This window comes from Psammomys obesus, unplaced genomic scaffold, assembly GCF_907164565.1.
Source record: "Psammomys obesus unplaced genomic scaffold, mPsaObe1.curated_primary_1811, whole genome shotgun sequence".
Taxonomy (NCBI): Eukaryota; Metazoa; Chordata; class Mammalia; order Rodentia; family Muridae; genus Psammomys; species Psammomys obesus.
In genome coordinates, this window is record NW_026585644.1 from 56,692,372 (window position 1) to 56,713,304 (window position 20,933).

Sequence of the window (20,933 nt, forward strand, 5' to 3'; positions counted from 1 at the left end):
CTGCATTCAGAAAAACCTAAAAAAGAGCATGGTAAGACTCTTTTTAAAATACCACATTAACACAGTTTGTTCACATAAACACAGTCACAAATATATGCAAACACATGCAAACATACACATACACACAAACCTTATGTTGTTATTGATTTGTCGCTGACAATAAAGGACAATATTTTTGAACAAGTTTAAATAATCATGACTTTAGTGCAACTACAAAGTGAATATATGTATCTATGTTTTTAATCTATCGTGATAATTAATGGTGGAGTACAGAAGACACTAAAGGTGGTTAAATGGATACTCCAAACATTAGTACCATAAATACTATGAATATAAAATTTGATGCAATTTAAGCAGCCTTCAATGCTGACACCAACATAAGTTACAGAGAGATATGAGCCTGATCAATATCACAGAGCAAATCTTTATTGCTTTGTATAAATGCTGCATCACTTATATTACTATCAGATTTAGTGAAGATATCTATCCAGATATGTGAGCTAGATAGGACTACAGTACTCCATATAGGCAGGTTTAGTGTCATTCCCTTTATCTACTAAAACTATATGAATCAATATGTATCTTCTTTCAACCTTTTCTGAGTAACTTAATTATTTTTCATTTAATGTATTTGTTAAGAATTTCTTACATCTTGGAAGTTAAGCCATGGCTGTACTTATAACCTTGGAAATTATGAATGATCTGAGGTTTAATCCACTGGTAAGCTAAAAAGTTAATCACCACTTCAAATAGGTACACAAAATAGATCTACAAAAAGTAGATCCTGTGTCCAGTGAGATATCACATCTGGTAAAAGTAGGTGTTAGTCATGCAAGCTTAATGAACTGAGAACAAACCTTGGAACTCCTGATGGAAGGAGAGAACTCACTTCCTAATTGTGTCCTATGATCTCCATATTCTCATCATTATATGTTTGTTCCTAGAGTCACATAAATATCCTTTACACACACAAGTAAATAAATAAGAAAACAAAACCAGACCATAGATCAGAAACGTAGCATACTATTGGAAAAAAAAAATAAAGAGGAAATAAAAAGGAGAGGAGGGAAAGGAAAGAGCAGGAAAGGAAAAGAGTAGTAAAATTGTGAGTCCTAGTTCCTAATGCTGCAGTCTCCATGGGAAAGAAGATGAAAGGCAGATGTTTTTCTCTCTGTGTGGTAGGCCTGAACCACAGAAGGATTCTAAATATAAAAGACTATTAGCTTTTACAACCTACTGGTACATGTGACCATCCATTTTAAAGCAACAAATTTGTATATTAAACTACCTCAAAAAAGGGAGAGGAAAAAAAAGAAAAGGAGTCTGAATGGATGGTTTAACTTTAAGAAAATGCATATTTTTTAAGACTTTAAGATAATCTGTTACATAAATATCTTTAGTAGCATCCTGTGCGCCAAAGGCCAGTTGTGTGATACGTTCATGGAGGATGGCATTACTGTGTTAACTTCTGAAAAGCTTTATCTTCCATTTCTTTGTATTAAGTTAAAATCATTACACTATGAGATACTTGAAACATCTGTCTGGTTTATACTATGTAATCAAAGAGTAAAATAATTACCTATGGTGGATGCAATGAATACAAAACGCTATTAAGAGTTGTTGTTTGCTAAAAATACTGACTCTTCACCTGGTCTGTAAATGCCTGCTGTAGAATTAAAAACAAAATAAATCTCAGAACCTCTGCTTTCAAGTAGACTTCTGCCCTCTGCCTTAAACCTTGAATTACACTTCTTCTTAGCTCTACACAAAGTCTGGTGAGTATTTAAGAAGTCCAAATCTAAAACAGAAATCTTCTTCCTTTACCAAAGATGCCAACAGAAAAGTGACTAATGCATCTTCAAGTCTATGGGGAATGTACATTATACTATGCTTGACCCTTTCTCTTTTTGTAATTTCAAGACTACTACTGTCACTCTAAAGACAACTCTTGGATATTTTTCACACAAAGGCACAGTAAAAATGAAGTATTTTTCTTAATTCAGCAATAATTTCTCTAGCTTTTTCACTAGTGGAATGAGTAGCTGAACCTATGCAGCTAAGATGCTTAACATTGAGAACAATGATTCCAGTTACTGTATTCTAAAGGAACAACAGTGCTCAGGGTTAAATAGAAATGCTTGTCTTATGGTGGCAAATAAGGAGTTAAAAGGGAAAAGTAGTGTAAATAGAAGAAATGCGTCTTTTGAAGAGAAGAGAAAATGTGTTTGTGTGTGTGTGTGAGTGTTTAAGGAAAGTAATTAAATATTCTCTAATTGACAAATAGCAAGAGATAGGACTAGTGTGAGATGAGGATGAATAAGTTGGAAAAACTACCTATAAAGTCTATGAAAATGATTTGGGTGTTATATTTTTGAAAACTGAAAAATGTAGGTTAGGAAAAGAGTGGTTATTCTTATAGGTTAGAAAGAGCATTCTGAAAAAAATTGTTGGTCCAAGAGAAATCTAATGTAGCACATAGAAACAAGAAACAATTTCTCAAAAAAAAAAATCAAATTCTCCTCTAATCCATTACAATAATAGAAAAATAAAGACTTTGGATATATAAAATTCTTCACTCTAAACCTGTTTTTGATGGACCATGACAACTATTATGCTCATATTAATGATTATTTTGCACTGTAGAATTCTAATTTAAAACATCTTCCTTGGGATATAAATGTTCTATGTCCATCTGATATTTTACTAGAAGTGTGTTTATATAATAACTGAAGATTTACATTACCTATTATAAGTTTGATCACACCTTGCTGACTGTGTGAAACTTGACTGTGAAACTTGAATATCAATGTTACTATGCAGCCATAAAAATGTTTGTTTTAAATTTGACTACAATATCACTTTAAAAGATCTCCTAGTAATTTTGAGTTTTATGTAAAACTGGTTTAATTGATGTTTAAAATTTAGGTGTAAGAATAGAGACTACTGAGTTCATGTCAGAGACAGCCTCTGTTCCCTATACTAGGGCATTCACATTGAGACTGAGCTGCCATGGGCTACATCTGTGCAGGGGTTATAGGTTATCTTCATGAATCTCCTTGATTGAAGTATAAGTCTGAGAAAAGACCCCTGTGCCCAGAAATTTTTGGTCTGTTCCTCTCCTTGTGAAGCTTCTATCCCCTCCATGTCTTTCTCTCTTTCCTTCTTTCATAATATTCCCTGCATTCTACCCAAAGTTTGGTTAGGAGTCTGTATCAGTGGACTGGGAGAGTGGCATGGGAGAAGAAGAGGGAAGAAGGGTGGGAGATTGGGAGGGAATGAGGAAGGGACCTATTGCTGGGATACAAAGTGAATAAATTGTAATAAAACATAAATAAAATAATATATAAAAATATATATAATATAAATAAAATATAAATAAAATATATAAAAATATAAATAAAATAATATATATTAAATTATGTAACATAATTATATTAAGGAAAAAAACAATTTGGTACTCATCATTATGATTACCACAATTCATGGTGACAGAGTCATAGCTCAAGAAAACAGTTGACAGACTGTAAAGCTTCCTCTGCAATGAGTAGAAAAATCTGCTATGTAGCCAAGTAATGACTCTCAGAGCATCCAATTCCATGGCTAGTCAGCAGAGTTCACAAACCCTTGCAAGGCTACCTATTTCCTGTTGAATGCTACTTTTCAAAGCCCAATTTAGTTCTACTGAAAATAATTCCTGTAGTACAACTATCTCGCAATTTCTCTTTTTTTCTTTTTAATCTTCATTTGCTACAGAAATTCCAATTCCTATATATATATTTGTTCCATCTGTTAAGTTTTAAATATGAGAGATATTCCCCTAAAGAGATATTCATGTGTTGAGAGTATGTATAATCCCCAGCTGGTGGTGACTTCATAATGAGGGATCTTACATAATTAATGAATAATATTTTAATTGATAGCTTTATTACTAAGAGATGATAGAAACTTCCAGGCATAAAGACTACTAAGGATAGGCAGGTTACTGGGGCTGGCTTTTGTGCTGTATTTTTATCTTTGTTCCAGCTCTTTATCAGATGAACAGCTCTGTTCACAACTTTCCCACCATGATAATGTGCCTCAGCACAGCTCCACCATAATAGATGTGACCATAGACTGAAAGCTGTAAAGCCATGCACGAAAATAAATCCTTCCCTCTATAAACTCTTTCTCTCAGGCATTTGTCATGGTGACATAAAGCTAAACAACAGAGTCTAGTCTCTAGATGAAATTCCAAATATGTTTCACTGTTCCCATTTAGAACATGAAGTTATCTCTGAAATACTCAGTCTAATTTTTTTCCTCTTACTTTTGGTCATTGCCAGAATTCTCTGCTCCATCTCTTCAAACATTAATACTATCATTTTACTCATAGCTGATCTGATTCAAAATAAGGTCCCTATGCTCTTGAAAGGGTTAGACTAACTTTGTAACCTGTATGTCTTCTAAAGCCTATAGTTTTTGAGTTTTAGGTTCATGTTAAGCTAAAGCCTCTTAGTACCTTTCCAGAGAATGGAGAAATGTGATCCTATCTGTGAGGACAGATAGAAAAAAAAATAAAAATAAAAGCAAGCAAGCAATGACCTTCACTCAGCAAAAAGAACGACCAGTCCCTTGCCTTCAATATCCCTGCCCTAACTTAGGAAGAACAAAATAATCAGAACAAAGTAAACTTGAAAACATAAAAAAAGATTCAGTAGACAAGAGAAATTGGCAGAAGATCAAATTAAAAGCCTCTTTCTACTACAGATAGACAAAGAATGGTGTGGATTAAGGACATAAGGATAAAACAGGGAATAGGACAGGAGCCTGCCACAGAGAGCCTCTGAAAGGCTCTATCCTGCAGGGTATCAAAGCAGATGCTAAGACTTATGGCCAACCTTTGGACAGAGTGCAGGGAGTCTTATGAAAGAAGTGGGAAACAGTAAGACCTGGAGAGGACAGGAGTTCCATCAGGAGAGCAACAAAACCAAAATATCTGGACACAGGGGTCTTTTCTGAGACTGATACTCCAACGAAGGACTATGCATGGAGATAACCTAGAACCCCTGCACAGATGTAGCCTATGGCAGTTCACTGTCCTAGTGGTTTCTATATTAATAGGAACAGGGACTGTCTCTGACATGAACTGATTGGCCTGCTCTTTGATCACCTCCCCCTGAAAGGTGGGGGCAGCCTTACCAGGCCACAGAGGAAGACAATGCAGCCACTCCTGATGAGACCTGATAGACTAGGATCAGAAGAAAGGAGAAGAAGACCTCCCCTATCAGTGGACTGGGGAGGGGCATGGGTGGGAGATGGGGAGGAAGGGTGGGATTGGGAGGGAAGAAGGGAGGGGGTTGCAGGGGGGATACAAAGTGAATAAAGTGTAATTAATAAAAATTAAAATAAAAAATATTTTGAAAAAAATGATAGTATTTCTTAACAACGAACCCAGACTTCTGAGTAGATTTTGACCTCCAGCCAAAAGTCCTCAGCCTCTAATCTTCAAGGATGAGCTTACCACCCCCACCTTAAATTGCAGCTGCATCCACACTTGGCAGGACTGGACAAGCTTGAGCACCTAAGAGTAACCAATTATCTTACTTTATAGCTTCCTCATCCAATCCTAAATTGCCAAAACTGCAACTTCAAATTTCCCGCAATTTTTCTTTTAAAAACCTAAAGTCCTTTGTCTGCTGGTGCCACTCTTTGCTGACCGGCAGGGGTGACCCCATTGCGCAATGGTTAATAAACATCTTGCTTTTGCAATGAGTCGTGGTCTGGGGGAGTTTCTGGACAGGACGTGATCTTAACCTCCTGAGCTGTGAGACCCCAGGTCTTACACTCTAAATGCTAATCCTTATTTCAATGGGTTTCAAATATCATGTAACTTTTTGCTCCAACATTTATAATATTAATAATTATTCACATTATTAATGTAGATAATATATCTATAAGAGCATAAATTTATTTTCTGACATGCTAAGAATGATTTCTTAGTAAACTGCCTCTTATTGAAGAACATACAATAGCATCTCCATGGTAAAAGTGATTAAATTATATATCCACTCAGTGTTGTATTTTACTAAAAGAGTAATGTTGATAAGTAAGTAGTCATGTGTGTTGGATAAGAGCACACCAATTAGTTATCAAGTGCCAAATGGTCATCCCTGAAAATGTACATACACGTAACAGTATACAGACTAAGCAGAATAAATTTAATAATATATTTACCTGTATATATATATATATATATATATATACATGCATAAAAATTTATTGAAAAAGTATGCCATGAATTTGATGATGAAAGAAAGAAGTACATGAGAGTGTTTGAAGGCATGAAAGGGGAGAAAGATTATAATTATAACCTCAAATATATTTAAAAATGGAAAAATGAAAATGTGTGAACAAACATCATCACATCATAGAATTGCAGAATATTTGCTGCTGGTGAAAAATCAAAAGCTTTTTCCTCTGTCTTGTTTTTGATGAATGAAAAAATTAAAATTCCTGTGATTAAATCAAGTGTCACTATAGCCAAAGAGGTAACATAAGAAAAAATGCTGTTAATGACTTTGGGGGACAGTTGACTCTGAATAACTGTTTTATTCTATAACTGTATGATATAATTTTCACTAAGACCATGTAACACACAAAGTCTGAATGTTTATTTATTTTCTGACCTTTTCATAAACCTGTCAAAGGACTTAGAGGGTGTTTATCATTAGCTCATAATCGTATTTCAAATTAGTAGCAAATTTTATTTAATCTATAATTTTGACATAGTTTTATATTCTTTAAATTAAAAAAGTTAAACACTAAGTCAAAAAAATGACTAAGAAATTCAAAGCACCATTGGAATTTTTCCAAACTTATCAGGATTTCTAAGTGGTACCAATTCAGTTTAATCATGTCACCTTCTATAGGATTACCAGAGCAAATGTTACTTACAAATAGTAATAGTGTAGGCTACACATACAACAAAGATACCTATCCTTAACTGGATTACCTTCAAAGGGTGTCCTTTTCAGATACACAACCCAAAGTCCTCCAATAACATTAACAGACATGAATATCCTCAGAGACATAACACTAGAAAAGAAAACTTTTAAAGCTGCTCAAGTCTAAATTAAGGAAGCTGGAGCTGCAGTTTCTAGGCTAACAATATGAATATAATTAAAGTAATTTAATAGAAATGTAAGATCATCTGAGATTTATAAAGCCAGAAACTCTGGAAAAAAGAGTGTGAAACTCTGTGTTTTACCAAGATTATCAAGAATATTTTAAGAAGACCTAAACTCTGAAAAATCATATGCAAAATTTTGAAATTAACAAATTAAGCCAAATAACCCTATATAAAAACCAATTTGTATATTGGCTTGTTTTTATTAAATGCTAATGAAAACTCACATTAGTACAGGGGTATATATGCTTAGATATATATGTATGTATATGTATCTACATACATGCATATCTATCTACATACATATATATATACATACTTATACATATGTATGTTTGTATGAAGGTATTAACATCTAGGAATGTTGAATGCATGAAAATTATGATCATAAAGTGGATATCACCCATTCATTCATAGGGAAATGATATGAGGTAAAATAAAAATTTCTAATACCTTTTTACTATACTCTTGCTTTTCCCAACTTTCCTGGTATTGGTATTGATAAGAAATTCAAACCATTCCAGCTTTACTAGTAAGTGCCCTTACTTACCACTTCATTTTACCATTGTAAAAATCCCAACTCATTAACACAACCTGGAGAGGACAGGAGTTCCACAAGGACCCAATATATTTGGGCACAGGGGTCTTTTATGAGACTGTTTCTCCAAAAAAGAACCATGTATAGATGCAACCTAGAGCCCCTGCTCAGATGTAGCCCTTGGTAGCTCAGTATCTAAGTGGGTACCCTAATGGGGGGAACAGGGACTGTTTCTGAAATGAACTTGATGGCAGGCTCTTTGATCTCCTCCTCCCACCAGGGAGGAGCAGCCTTGCTAGGAAACAGAGGAGGACTTTGCAGCCAGTCCTGAAGGCACCTGATAAACCAGCATCAGATGTAAGGAGAGGAGGTTCTCCCTTACTTGGAAAGGAGCAAGGAGGAAAAGAAGGTGGGAGGGTGGGATTGGGAGGGAAAGAGGGAGTGGGATACAGGAAGGATACAAAGTTAACAAACTGTAACTAATATTAAAAAAATAAAAATTAAAAAAAAAATCCCAACTCATTCTTCCCAAGAACTGTTCCAAAGGTTAGGCTTACAAAACCGTTTTGTGACAAGGTTTTTCACTCTGTTGTCTAAGGGTCAGTGTGGTATTCCCAGAATTGACATCTAAGACAAATTTAGAGTGGTGATAACTGTATTCTCTCTCTATGGGGTAATAGCAACACCAATACAATGCTGTTCAATGATCCACAGAAAATATAGTTAGAAACACAGCCTGAAATATGCTATCTTAAATTGACAACCTCACCTTCCAAAGGTTTCAGGGAAGACATTATCAGATGTGGCATAAAACACATCTATCTGACAAAGCAGCAATTAAAGTTTTGTCATAAACAGCCAGTTTTGCTTACCAGGCTTCAGTGTGGTTGAGTGTTACAAAACTAAAAGTAGCACAGAACTGCCCAATCCTCCAGACAATCAACAGATTAATCTGAAGTACCTAGAAGCTATGCACTTAGTTCTTCAACAATATTGACAGGACTACTTGACATAGAGAAAACCTAAACAATTTTATTCTTTGATTGATACAAGTCATAAAAATACAAAATGATTTAATTAGCCACTTTTATTAAGATAAATTTTGTGGCAATAGTAAAATGTCTAAACAAGCTAAGGCTTATGTAGAATCAACCTTGGTGGCTAAATAAGGTTATGTCTGAATTGTCTAGAAATTTAAGACAGATTTATATTTGATACGGACATGCTACGCATAACATTTCAATAACACAAAATTTCTGTGTCTTTGTGAATCAATGAAAAAAGTATCCAACATTCATAGCTCAACCTAAAATATCTCAGCCAGGTTGTAGAGGGAAATCAATAGGAGGGAACTGAGAAAAGGAAGTTGGGAAATGCAATGGTAAAGTTAGTGGGGTTTGCAGCACAGGCCTGGTTGAAGGCCAGCCAGGTAGAGAAATTTCCAGCCACCTGAGGAAAGGAACTAGATTTACTGCATTCCTTTCCTGCCCAGTAGAGACACAGTTGCTAGGAAACCAGCCCAGAAGGCCAGGCCAGAACCGTTTATGGTTTTGGTGCCTAAAATAAACCAATCATTTCAAAAGTCAATTTCCCTTACTCAATCATATAATGCCAAGGCATGTAACTCTCTGCTTGCATTTTTCCCCCCTTTAAAAACCTTGTTCCCCTAGACTGCAGGGCCACACTCCTCCTCTTCAACCAAGGAGAATGCTCTGACCGGGGCTCGAGCTTGCAATGGGAAGATCCTCATGTGTTTTACAGCAGAGTCGATTCCTGGTGGTTTGGTTGGGGTCTCACGAACTGGGATAACACTTTCTCTTACTTCAGCGTCTCCTTACTGCCATTTGCTATTCTTGGCAGGATAGGAACCCATGAGCCCCTCCATGTTCTATTGTTGCTTACTTTCTCAGGTACTATGAAAGCAACTGTAGCTGTTGTAAATACATGAGTACTTGGCAAAATCATGTTTATAACATACCACTTCATGGCTTTCTTATACTATGTTCAGCTCTTAAGTTCTTTCTTTGTTGATAATTCTGCAGCCTTGTAGCCAGTGACATGGGTGCCCTATTTAATACTGAACATTCAACACTTTTTCTCAGTTACTAAAGTAACCATGAGTCTTTGCATTTACTTCCTCCAGCTAAAAAAGAAGCTTCGTTGTTCAAGGCTAAGGAGAACAAATGTAAATGTATTTAAGAACCAGTTAGAAATATTTCCATTTAGCAAAATGACAGTAATATGTTTATCCCTGAACTTTTGACCAGATCCACAGTTTTAGGCATGAATTCCTTCATATGGAGACCTCCTTAGATCCAACCGGAAACCAGACAGCTATGCCATAATAGTTGTATCACTAGTAACATTCTACTCTGGAGAGAAGTTAATTTGTACTCAAAGTGCTAAAGGGAGGCTCAATTTAGGCTCAAGGAGTAAATGAGTTACACCTCTCAGAGAGTTCACAAAATTTTCCAGGTTTGTAAGGATTTTTTCCTATAAAAGCATAAGAAGTATAAAAGATTCTGCAATCTATATGGTTGCCTGGAATTCATATAGAGAGCTTTGGAATTATAGCTTTGGTGAGTAGTCACCCTGTTGTAGTAGTATTTCACTAAGGTAAGATGTTTTTGAGTTACCTATTTTCCTGTAAATAACCATTCACCAAAACACATTTGACACATAAACTCATTGGTTCACAGAGTTAGACTTTGTTTGTTGTAGTGGTTTGAAGGAGTATGGCCCCATAGTGACAAAGATTTGAATATTTAGGTCACCAGGGAGCAGGATTATTTGACAGGATTAAAAGTTGTGGCTTGTTGGAGAAAGTATGTCACTGGGGTATGCTTGATAAGGCCCATGCCAACCCCAGAGTCTCTTCCTGGTGTCTGCGTGTTTAGATGTAGAACTCTCAGCTATTTCCTCAGCATCATGTCATCATGTCTGCTTACATGCTCCAGTGTGTCCTGCATGATGACAATAGACTAAATCTCTTTAACAGTAAGAAATTCCCAATTAAAGGTTTTAATTTACAAGAGTAACTATGGTCATGCTGTCTCTTTACAATGATTATATCTTCCCAGAATGATATCATACAACACTTACTTAGCAATTTGTTATTTTAGTCTCTTCACTAATTTATCTGCTTCTAATTCATTCCATACTCTCTCTATTCTTCTGCTTCTCTCATCTTCCCTTTCCACCACTCCCTTCAGCTTTCTTTTACAAAAAATTGAAATTAGCTTAACAGTATATGAATTCTGACCTTGTGGTTTAGTATTCTTCTTGGAGTTTAGAAACTTACTCAATTAGTATAAGATTTTAAAACATACTTTCTCTAACTAATGTTATAATTGTTGTAACCAAACCCAAACATTTTAAACACCATTGAATAAAGTCAGTATAAAAAAATACTAGATTGTGTGTTCTTTGATGGCATGTAGTCGGAGAATATTAGCTAGGTTTGGTGAAACATGCTTACAGTCTTATCACCCAAGTCCAAAAACCTCATGATAATTGAAACCTGAGTTCCAGCTTGGTCTCATGTGATATGATGTGATTGTGTATATGAGAGGGGCAGAAAATAAACATAAGCCCTTTTGAAAATTTGTGAAATCTTAAATAATGAACAATAAAATGATACAGTCAAAATAAAAGTTAAGAATATCTGATATTTGAAATTCAAAGGGAGCCCTATTATTTCATAAAAAGTAGTAGTTGTTCATCAAGAAGTCACACTCTCAAGTGGCTTACTAACCTCTTCATTAGATGATATAATGTAAGTTCAAGGCTTCATTTGAAAATAGTTGAAAAAGATAACCCTTAAATTATGACATAATGCCAACCTGGGATGACATTTTATTAGTGACTTCTCTATTGAAGCAAGCCTGAAGCAGAGAAAGGGCACTGAAAATAGTACTAGGTTTTTAAATCTCAAAATATATTACTATTGACATAGTACTTCCAGCAAGGCTACATCCACATAGACATCCTTAAACAGCTCTATAAACTTGGGTTCATATGTTCAAATGCATAGACATATGGGGAACATTGTCATTCAGCCACCATAGCCTTCTAATGAAAATATAGGATGACCTCTCAGGATGATATAAGAAATACTGATTAAGAAGCTTACCAGGCCACAGTAGAGGACAATGCAGCCACTTTTGATGAAAACTGATAGACTAAGATCAGAAAGAAGAGGAGAACCTCCCCTATCAGTGGACTTGGGGAGTGGCATGCATGCAGAAAGAGGAGGAAGGGTGGGATCGGCAGGGGAGGAGGGAGGGGCTTATGGGGGGATACAAAATGAATAAAGTGTAATTAATAAAAAAAAATACAGACATACATGAAAAAGATTAAAAAAAAAAGAAGCAAGAAGGGATAATGTCTTCTGCTAAGTCCTTAGTTCTTTAAAGTTAACTTTGTGTTGCTATTTTCTTTGTTCCTTAAATTAAAAATCATCTTTATGTGAAATTTCATCATACATATGAACTAAAATGCTAGATACCCTGATAGTAATCTTAGTGTGCTGTGTAAACATGAAAATTCTTTTTCTTCATGTTGTGTGTTATGAGGCTATTATCTCTCCCAAGAGAAACAGACAGGTAATCTCTGTCAGAATAAAATTAGTGCTTTCTTATATTTGGAATTCCAAACCAGATACTTGTTTGTCTTTGATCTTTATATTTTCTTTTACTCTTTTATATTAATTACTGTTTATTCACTTTGTATCACAGCTGTAGCCTCCTCCCTTATTCCTTCCCAATTCCTAGCTCCCTCCTTCTTCTCCTCCTATGCCCCTTTCCAAGTCCACAGATAGGGAGGTCCTCCTCCCCTTTCCATCTGGTCCTAGTCTATCAGATCTCATCAGGAGTTTCTGCATTGTCTTCCCCTGTGGCCTGGTAAGGCTGCTCCCCACTCTCAGGCAGGTGATCAAAGAGCCAGCTACTGAGTTCATGTCAGACAGACCCTGTTCCCCTTACTAGGGTACCCACTTTGAGACTGAGCTACCATGGGCTATGTCTGTGCAGGGGTTCTAGCTTATCTCCATGCATGGTCCTTGGTTGAAGTATCAGTCTCAGAAAAGACCCTTGTGCCCAGATTTCTTGGTTCTGTTGCTCTTCTTGTAGAGCTCCTGCCCTCTCCAGGACTTTCTATCTATCCCTTCTTTCATAAGATTCTTTGTACTCTTCACAAAGTTTGGCTTTGACCCTCAACATCTGCTTTGATACATTGCTCAGTAGAGTCTTTCAGAGACCCTTTGTGGTAGGCTTTTGTCCTGTTTTCTGTTTCTCCCTCTTCTGATTTTCTTTTAGTAAAAACAGTCTGTATATACAATCCATTTCAACCTTATTTTTATATTAAATATCTAAAAGTAAGTTTTTGAAGCACAAGTTATGATAGTTCAAGGATTATTAAAAAACAAAAAGAAAAAAAATAAATGGAGACTTAAAACCAATGAAAGTAAAATGACAGCAATATTTCTGCCAGAGGTGAACTTTCTTCCATTAGCAACTTGATATAAATCCAGACAGATACAAGCCCGATGAAAAAGCAGCACTTTAAAAGAAACCTTGAATAAAACCTCCATAATACATGATTTTTATCATCACCCTTTACTTCAGTTTGATAATTTTCATAGATGGGTCCCACATTACAAGGAAAAAAACACCTTTCAATGCCATTTCCTTTCTGAGAGATTACTGGTCAACTGACAAAGAATGAGACCTTGTCCCAATCCCAAAGTTCAAGTTAAGTTTCACCTCTTCCTGTGTTTCAGAGAGTGCATTTTAAAGTTGCAATATAGGGTGTTTGGAGGTCCCTGCTTTTAATGACTACCCTTCTGCTTTTGTCTCAATCCCTTTATACTTCTCTATAAGTGAAACTTAAACCCCAGAGAGAAGGATCCTTGTGATAGAGGTCATCATCAAGTGAACTCTACTACAAATTTACTTTCCCAGTATGTTTCTTTAAATATTGCTTTAGAGGAAAATCAATAGATATAAATAAAAAATGCTCAAGTATTATAAAAATACACTTTAGGTGAAATTTTTAAAATACACAGCTTATAAATGAAACATCCAAAGAGCATATATTTCTCCTCTTTGGGACTAAAAAAGATGAACCATAAAGCATAATTGTTTATGTTAAAATCTTGCTTCTTTTTATATTCATTATTTCTTTGGATAAAATATTGATCAACTATCTTCTTTTTATGTGTGATTTATCATATGGAAATTGTGTTAAGTTTTAAAACTGTAAGAGCATGTATGAGTCCCTAAAAAAAATAAAATAAAATAACATTGTGAAATTACCAAAGTAGCAAAACAGCAAAATGACTCATTCCTATAACAGAGGGGAAAACCTGTGAGACAGTTCCACAAAGGACAACTGAAGGAACAGCTGAAAAAGGACACCACAGGAGGAAAAGGAATGTTAAATCATTTACAGTGGTTCATTAGGTTAGAGTGCTTATGCCATAGAATTTGATGATAAAAATCACAACACATAGCTATTTCCATGGTCATAGCAAGATGTGACAATAGATTTAAACATCTGTTAAGCAAGAATAAGTTTTCTTGAGAGAGGAGAGATGGCTCAGCTGTCAATAATGCTTATTTCAATGGAAAACAACCCAAGTTCAGTTCTTACCACCCACATAAAGCCCAGGCAAGCATGAACCCCGACTCCAGGCCAAAAATGGTGAATCTCTGGGGTCAAAGGAGCTCAGAGTTCTGAAACTCCAGTCAGACTGCAATGAGGGTCTGACCTGACTTGGTAGTGTAGGTGGCTGCTTTGTGATTAGCTGGTGACAGGCTCACTCAGAACTCTGAAAGTGAGAGAGGCAGAAGTGAGAGCCTGGTTTTGTCCAGGCACACAAAATGGTTTCTTCAGAACAGCCACTGACTTGCTCCCGCAGACAGGCACTGTGGTGGGTAGAGTGGTGCAAGAGAGGTAGAGGCAGCAATCCTCACTGACAGGAAGCCAAACCCAGGAGTTCCAGAGATGAATGATTCAGGGAGGAGGGGAGCCCATCCTTCCCATAATAAATGACTCAGCCAGTCATGGTGAAATAGATGATGCTGGCCTCCTTTATTTTATGTGAAACAAGGACTTAGGAACCTTGGGCAGTAGGAGGGGTTTTGAGGGTGAATATGTTTGATTCACTGGAGGTACTGAAGATACTTGATTTACATACAACAACACAGTCCTGTCACAAGAGGGGGAAAGTAGTACTTAATTGTCCTATAGTTGGCAGAAGAACTCCAGATCATTGGTTGAAAGCCAATACACCAAGACTTTAATTATCATAAGGGTGGGTGTTTCTAGGAATCCTCAGGTGCTGGATGAATGAGTGTTTCTTATCAAAAAAGCTAGGGCTTGAATTCTCCCTGGGGGCTTGGATTATCCCTGTGGGCTATTTGACACTTCTTAGAAGATCTGGGGTTCCCTAGATCAGGTGAAGAGAAAACCCATCTGAGAAAGGGAATCCATTATATTATAGCAAGCTTGAAGACTTTCTGGAAATGCCAGACTTTGAAGTTAATAGCAGGGTCCCACAGATTTTGTGTTTTTTCTTGTGTCATCTTTCAATCCTCTGGGTCCTACAATACTTTCTCTGCCTCTTCTAAAGAACTTCCCAAAATCTGCCTAATGATTTTTTTTCTGTTTCCATCAGTTGCTGAATGAAGCCTCTCTGATGATGATTATTCTAGGCTACTGTCTGCAAGTATAGCAGAATATCATTAACAGTGTCAGAGGTGGGCTTCCTCTCAGGGCATGGGTTTCAAGATAGACAGACTGGTTGGCCTTTCATCAGTTTCTGTGCCATCTTTACCCCAGCACATCCATAGACAAGATCAAAGGTTTTGTGGTTGTGTTGTTGTCCCAAACCCTCTATCGGAAGTCCTCCCTGGTTACAGAAGATGGCAGGATCAGGATTTACATCCCCCATTGCTAGGGTCTTGCTTGGGCCACCTTCATAAATTCCTGGGAGTTTCCATTGCTCTTGGTTTCTATCTCATCCCAGAGATGCCTCTTCCAATATCAGCTGTCACTCCAAGAATTCTCTCCATTTATCCTCCATCCACTTGATTCGTCCTGTTCCCAACCTCCGAAAACCCAAAAGTCCCCTCCTACCATTCATCCACAACGTCTATTCTATTCCTCTTCTCAAGGAGATTCAAGTGTTCCCCTTGAGCCTTCCTTGTTACTTATCTTCTTTGGATCTATGGGTTGTACCATAGATCCATAAAATTACTCTTTACTTTGTGGGTAATATCCACTTATAAGTGGGTACATACCTGTGCCTGGGTTACTCCATTCAGGCAGATTTCTTCTAGTTTCATCCATTTGCATGCAAATTACATGGATGTGATTGCTTTTAATAGTTGAGTAATATTTAATTGTGCTTTATTTATTCTTCAGTTGAGGAACATCTAGATTGTTGCCCGTTTCTATTACAAATAATGCTGCTATGAACATAGTCAACCACGTATCCTAGTGATATAGTGGAATATCCTTTGAGTGTATGATCAGAAGAGGTATAGCTGGGTTTTGAGGTAGACTGAAACTCAATTTTCTGAGAAATTTCAATAATGATTTCCAAAGTGACTGTATAACTTTGCACTTATGCCAAAAATGAAAGTATGTTGCCCTGGCTCCTCGTTCTCACTAGCATGAGCTGTTACTTTTGCTTTTGATTTTAGCCATTCTGACAGGTGTAAGATTGAATCTCAGAGTGATTGTGATTTGCATTTCTCTTATGGCTAAGGATGTTGAACATTTCTTAAAGTTCTTCATGACCATTAGAGAGTCCTCATTGAGAATTCTCTAAGTCTGTTAGAGAATTCTCTAAGTCCATTTTTAATTAGATTATTTAATTTCTTGATATCTGCCTTCTTATGTTCCTTATATATTTTGGATATAAGCTCTTAGTGATGTGTCTGGTTGTTGAAGATCTTTTTCCATTCTTTAGGTTATCATTTTGTCTCTCTGACTGTGTTCTTTGCCTTAGAGAAGCTGATTACTTTAAGGAGATCCATTTATTAGCTGTTGAACTTTGCCCCTGTGCTGTAGGTATTTTGTTCAAAAAATTGTCTCCTATCCATTCAAGGATATTCTCCATTTTCTTTTCTGTGATATTCAGTGTGTAGTTTTATTTTGAGGTCTTTGATCTACTTAGACTTGAGTTTTGTGTAGGGTGATAGCTATGGGTCTATTTACATTCTTCTAGATGCAGACATCAGGTTAGACCACAACAATTTGCTGAAGATGCTTTCTTTTTTTCTACTTTATACTTTTTGCTTCTTTGTCAAAATTAAGTGTCCACAGGTTTGTGTATTTACTTCTGTTTTTTAATCTTTTTTATTGTTTATTAATTACACTTTATTCAGTTTGTATCCCCCTTGTGGATCCTCCCTACTCCCTTCCAAATTCCTCCCTTCCTCCACCCTCTGCATGCATGCCCCTCCCCAAGTACACTGATAGGGGAGGTCTTCTTTTCCTTCCTTCTGATCCTAGTCAATTAGGTCTCATCAGGAGTGCCTGCATTGTCTTCTTCTGTGGCCTGGTAATACTGCTTCCCCCTCAGGGGGAGGTAATTAAAAAGCAGGCCAATCAATTCATGTCAGAGACAGTCCCTGTTCCTATTACAATGGAACCCACTTGGATACTGAACTGCCATGGGCTACATCTGTGCAGGGGTATTAGGTTATCTCCATGCATAGTCCTTGGTTGGAGTATCAGTCTCAGGAAAGAGCCCTGTGCTTGGATTTTTTGTTTCTATTGCTCTTCTTGTAGAGTTCCTGTCCTCTTGATCTTACTATTTCCTGCACTCTGCCCAAAGGTTGCCCATAAGTCTCAGCATCTACATCGATAGTCTGCAGGGCAGAGCCTTTCAGAGGTCCTCTGTGCCAGGCTCCTGATTTGTTCCCTCTTTTCTCCTTCTTCTGATGTCCATCCTCTTTGACTTTCTGGATAGGAGTTGAGCATTTTAGCAACAGTCCTCCTTCTTGATTAGTTTCTTTAGGTGTACAGATTTTAGTAGGTTTATCCTATATTATATGTCTATATGAGTGAGTATATACCATGTGCATATTTCTGCTTCTGGGATAGCTCACTCAGGATGATCTTTTCCAGATCCCACCATTTACCTGAAAATTTCATGATTTCCTTGTTTTTTATTGCTGAGTAATATTCCATTATGTATCTATACCACAATTTGTGCATCCATTCCTCCAGTGATGCTTTTGATTGACCTGTTTGTTTTGATGCCAATAGAATGCGGTTTTTATTACTATTACAGCTTGAAATCAAGGATGATGGTAACTCCAGAAGTTCTATGTGTGTATATGTGTGCGTTTGTGTATGTGTGTGTATATGTGTGTATAGGGTGGGTTTAGCTTTTCTGGTTTGTTTTTCAATGTGAAACTGAATATTGTTCTTTCAAGGTCTGTAATTTTGATGGGAATTACATTGAATCTGGAGATTGCTTTTGATAAGATGGTTATTTTTAATATGTTAATCTTACCTATCCATGAGCATGGAAGATCTTTCCATCTTCTGATATCTTCTCCAATTTATGTCTTAAAATACTTGAAATTCTTATCATACAGGTTTTTCACATGCTTGGTTAGAGTTATACCAAGTTATTTCATAATATTTGAGGCTATTGCAAAGGATGTTGTTTCTCTAATTTCTTTTTCAGCCTGTTTGCAAATTGTATATAGTAAGGTTACTAATTATTTTAGTTAATTTTTTTTCTCCATTCACTTCATTGAAGGTGTTTATCAGTTGTAGGAATTTTCTGATAAAATTAGTGAGGTCACTTATACATACTATCATATCTATGAATAGTGATACTTCGAATTTTTCCTTCCAATTTGTATCCCCTTAATTTTTTTAGTTGTCTTACTGCTCTCTCTGAAATTTCAAGACTATATTGAATGAATATGAGGATAACGGGCAGCCTTCTCTTATTTCTTATGTTTGTAGTATTGATTTAAATTCTCCATTTAATATTGGGTATTGCTTTTAGCGTATTGCTTTTATTATGCTTAGATATGTGCCTGTGTCCTTGATCTCTTCAGGAATTTTCTAATGAGAGGGTGTTGTATTTTGTGAGTTTTTTCAGCATCTTTTTAAAAGTTTGGTTATATGGTAGATTACATTAATAGATTTTTGTATGCTGAATCATCTCTGTATCTTTGTGATGAAGACTTTTTGATCATGGTGGATGATCTTTTTGATGTGGATATGATTTGGATTTGGTTTGTAAGTATCTTATTGAGTATTTTTGTATCAATGTTCATAAGGGAAATTGGTCTGAAATTCTATTTCTTTGTTGAATCATTGTGTGTTTTAGGTGTCAGGGTATCTGTGGCCTTCTAAAATGATTTTAGAAATGTTCCTACTGTTTATATTTTGAGGATAACTTGAGTATTAGTACTACCTCTTTTTTGAAATTCTGGTAGAATCTTGTGATAAAACTATCTGGCCATGGGCTTGTTTTGGTTAAGAGACTTGCTGACTGCTTCTATTTCCTTAAAAATTATAGGTCTATTTAAATTGTTTATCTGACCTTAACTTAACATTGCTAAGTGGTATCTATGAAGAAAATTTTCCATTTCATTTAGGTTTTGTGGAGAACAGTTTTTTGAAGGAAGACCTAGTGATTCTTTGAATTTCTTCTGTGTTTGCTGTCATGTCCCACTTTTCATTTCTCATTTTGTTGATCTGGATATTCTCTCTCTGCCATTCGGCTAGTTTGATTAAGGGTTTGTCTATCTTGTTGATTTCCTCAAAGTACTATTTGTTTTTCTGATTCTTTATATTGTTTTCTTTATTTTATTGATTTCAGCCCAGAGTCTTATTATTTCCTTCAGTCTACTCTTCTTGACTGTGTTTGCTTATTTTAGTTTTAGAGCTTTTGGATGTGTTGTTATGTCACTAGTATGAGATCACAGTAATTTCTTTATGAAGACAAATTTGCATTCCCATCAGCAACAGAAAAGTGTACCTCTTGCTCTGAATCCTCACCAACATGTACGGTCACTTGAGTTTTTGATCTTAGCCATTCTGACATGTATAAGATGGAATCTCTGAGTTATTTTGATTTGCATTTCTCTGATCACTAAAGATGCTAAGCATTTCTTTAAGTGCTTTTTAGTCATTCAAGACTCCTCTGTTTAGAATTCTCTGTTTAGCTCTGTATCTCATTTCTTAATTGGATGATTGGTTTGTTTGTGTCTAATTTCTTAAGTTATTTATATATTTTGGATATTAGCCCTCTGTCAGATATAGGGTTGGTGAAGAACTTTTTTTCATTTTGCAGGATACCATTTGGTCCTGTTGACTATTATTTGCCTTGTAGTTTTCTAGTATCATGAGGTCCCATTAACTAATTTTTTTCTTATTGCATGTACTGTTGATATTAGTTTAGAATCTTGTCTCCTGTTGTTCCAATGAGTTCAAGGCATTTTCCCACATTATTTTCAATTATATTTAATGTATCAGGTTTCATGTTGGGGTTTTTGATCCACTTGGACTAGAGTTTTGTGCAGGGTGATAAATATGGATCTATTTGAATTCCTCTACATATAGATATGCAATTAGACTAGACCATTTGTTGAAGATGTTTTCTCTATTTTATTTTATACTTTTGTCTTTTTGACAAAAGTCAGATATCCATAGGAATGTAAGTTTATTTCTGGGTCTTTGATTTGAGAATCCATTTCATTAATTAACCTATTTTTTTATTTAAAAATGCTTTTTTATTACTATTGCTGTTTAGTACAGCTTGAAATCAGGAATAATGAGAACTCAAGAAGTTCTATTATTGTACAAAATACTTTTAGCTGTCTTGTTTTTGTTTTTTGTTTTTGTTTTTCATATGAAATTAAGGATTGCTCTTTTAAGGTCTATAAGATTTGTGTTGGAATTTTGAGGAGAATTGCATTGAATCTACAGATTGCTTTTGGTAAGATGGCAATAATTACTATGTTAATTTTAGCAATTCATGAGCATTGGAGATCTTTCCATCTTCTAATATCTTCTTTAATTTTTATCTTCAAAGTCTTGAAGTTTTTATCATACAAGTCTTCGAGTTACACCAAGATATTTTATGTTATTTGTGGCTATTGTGAAGAGTATCATTTCCCTAATTTTTTTTAACATTTTAAATTATATATATATATATATATATATATATATATATATATATATATATAT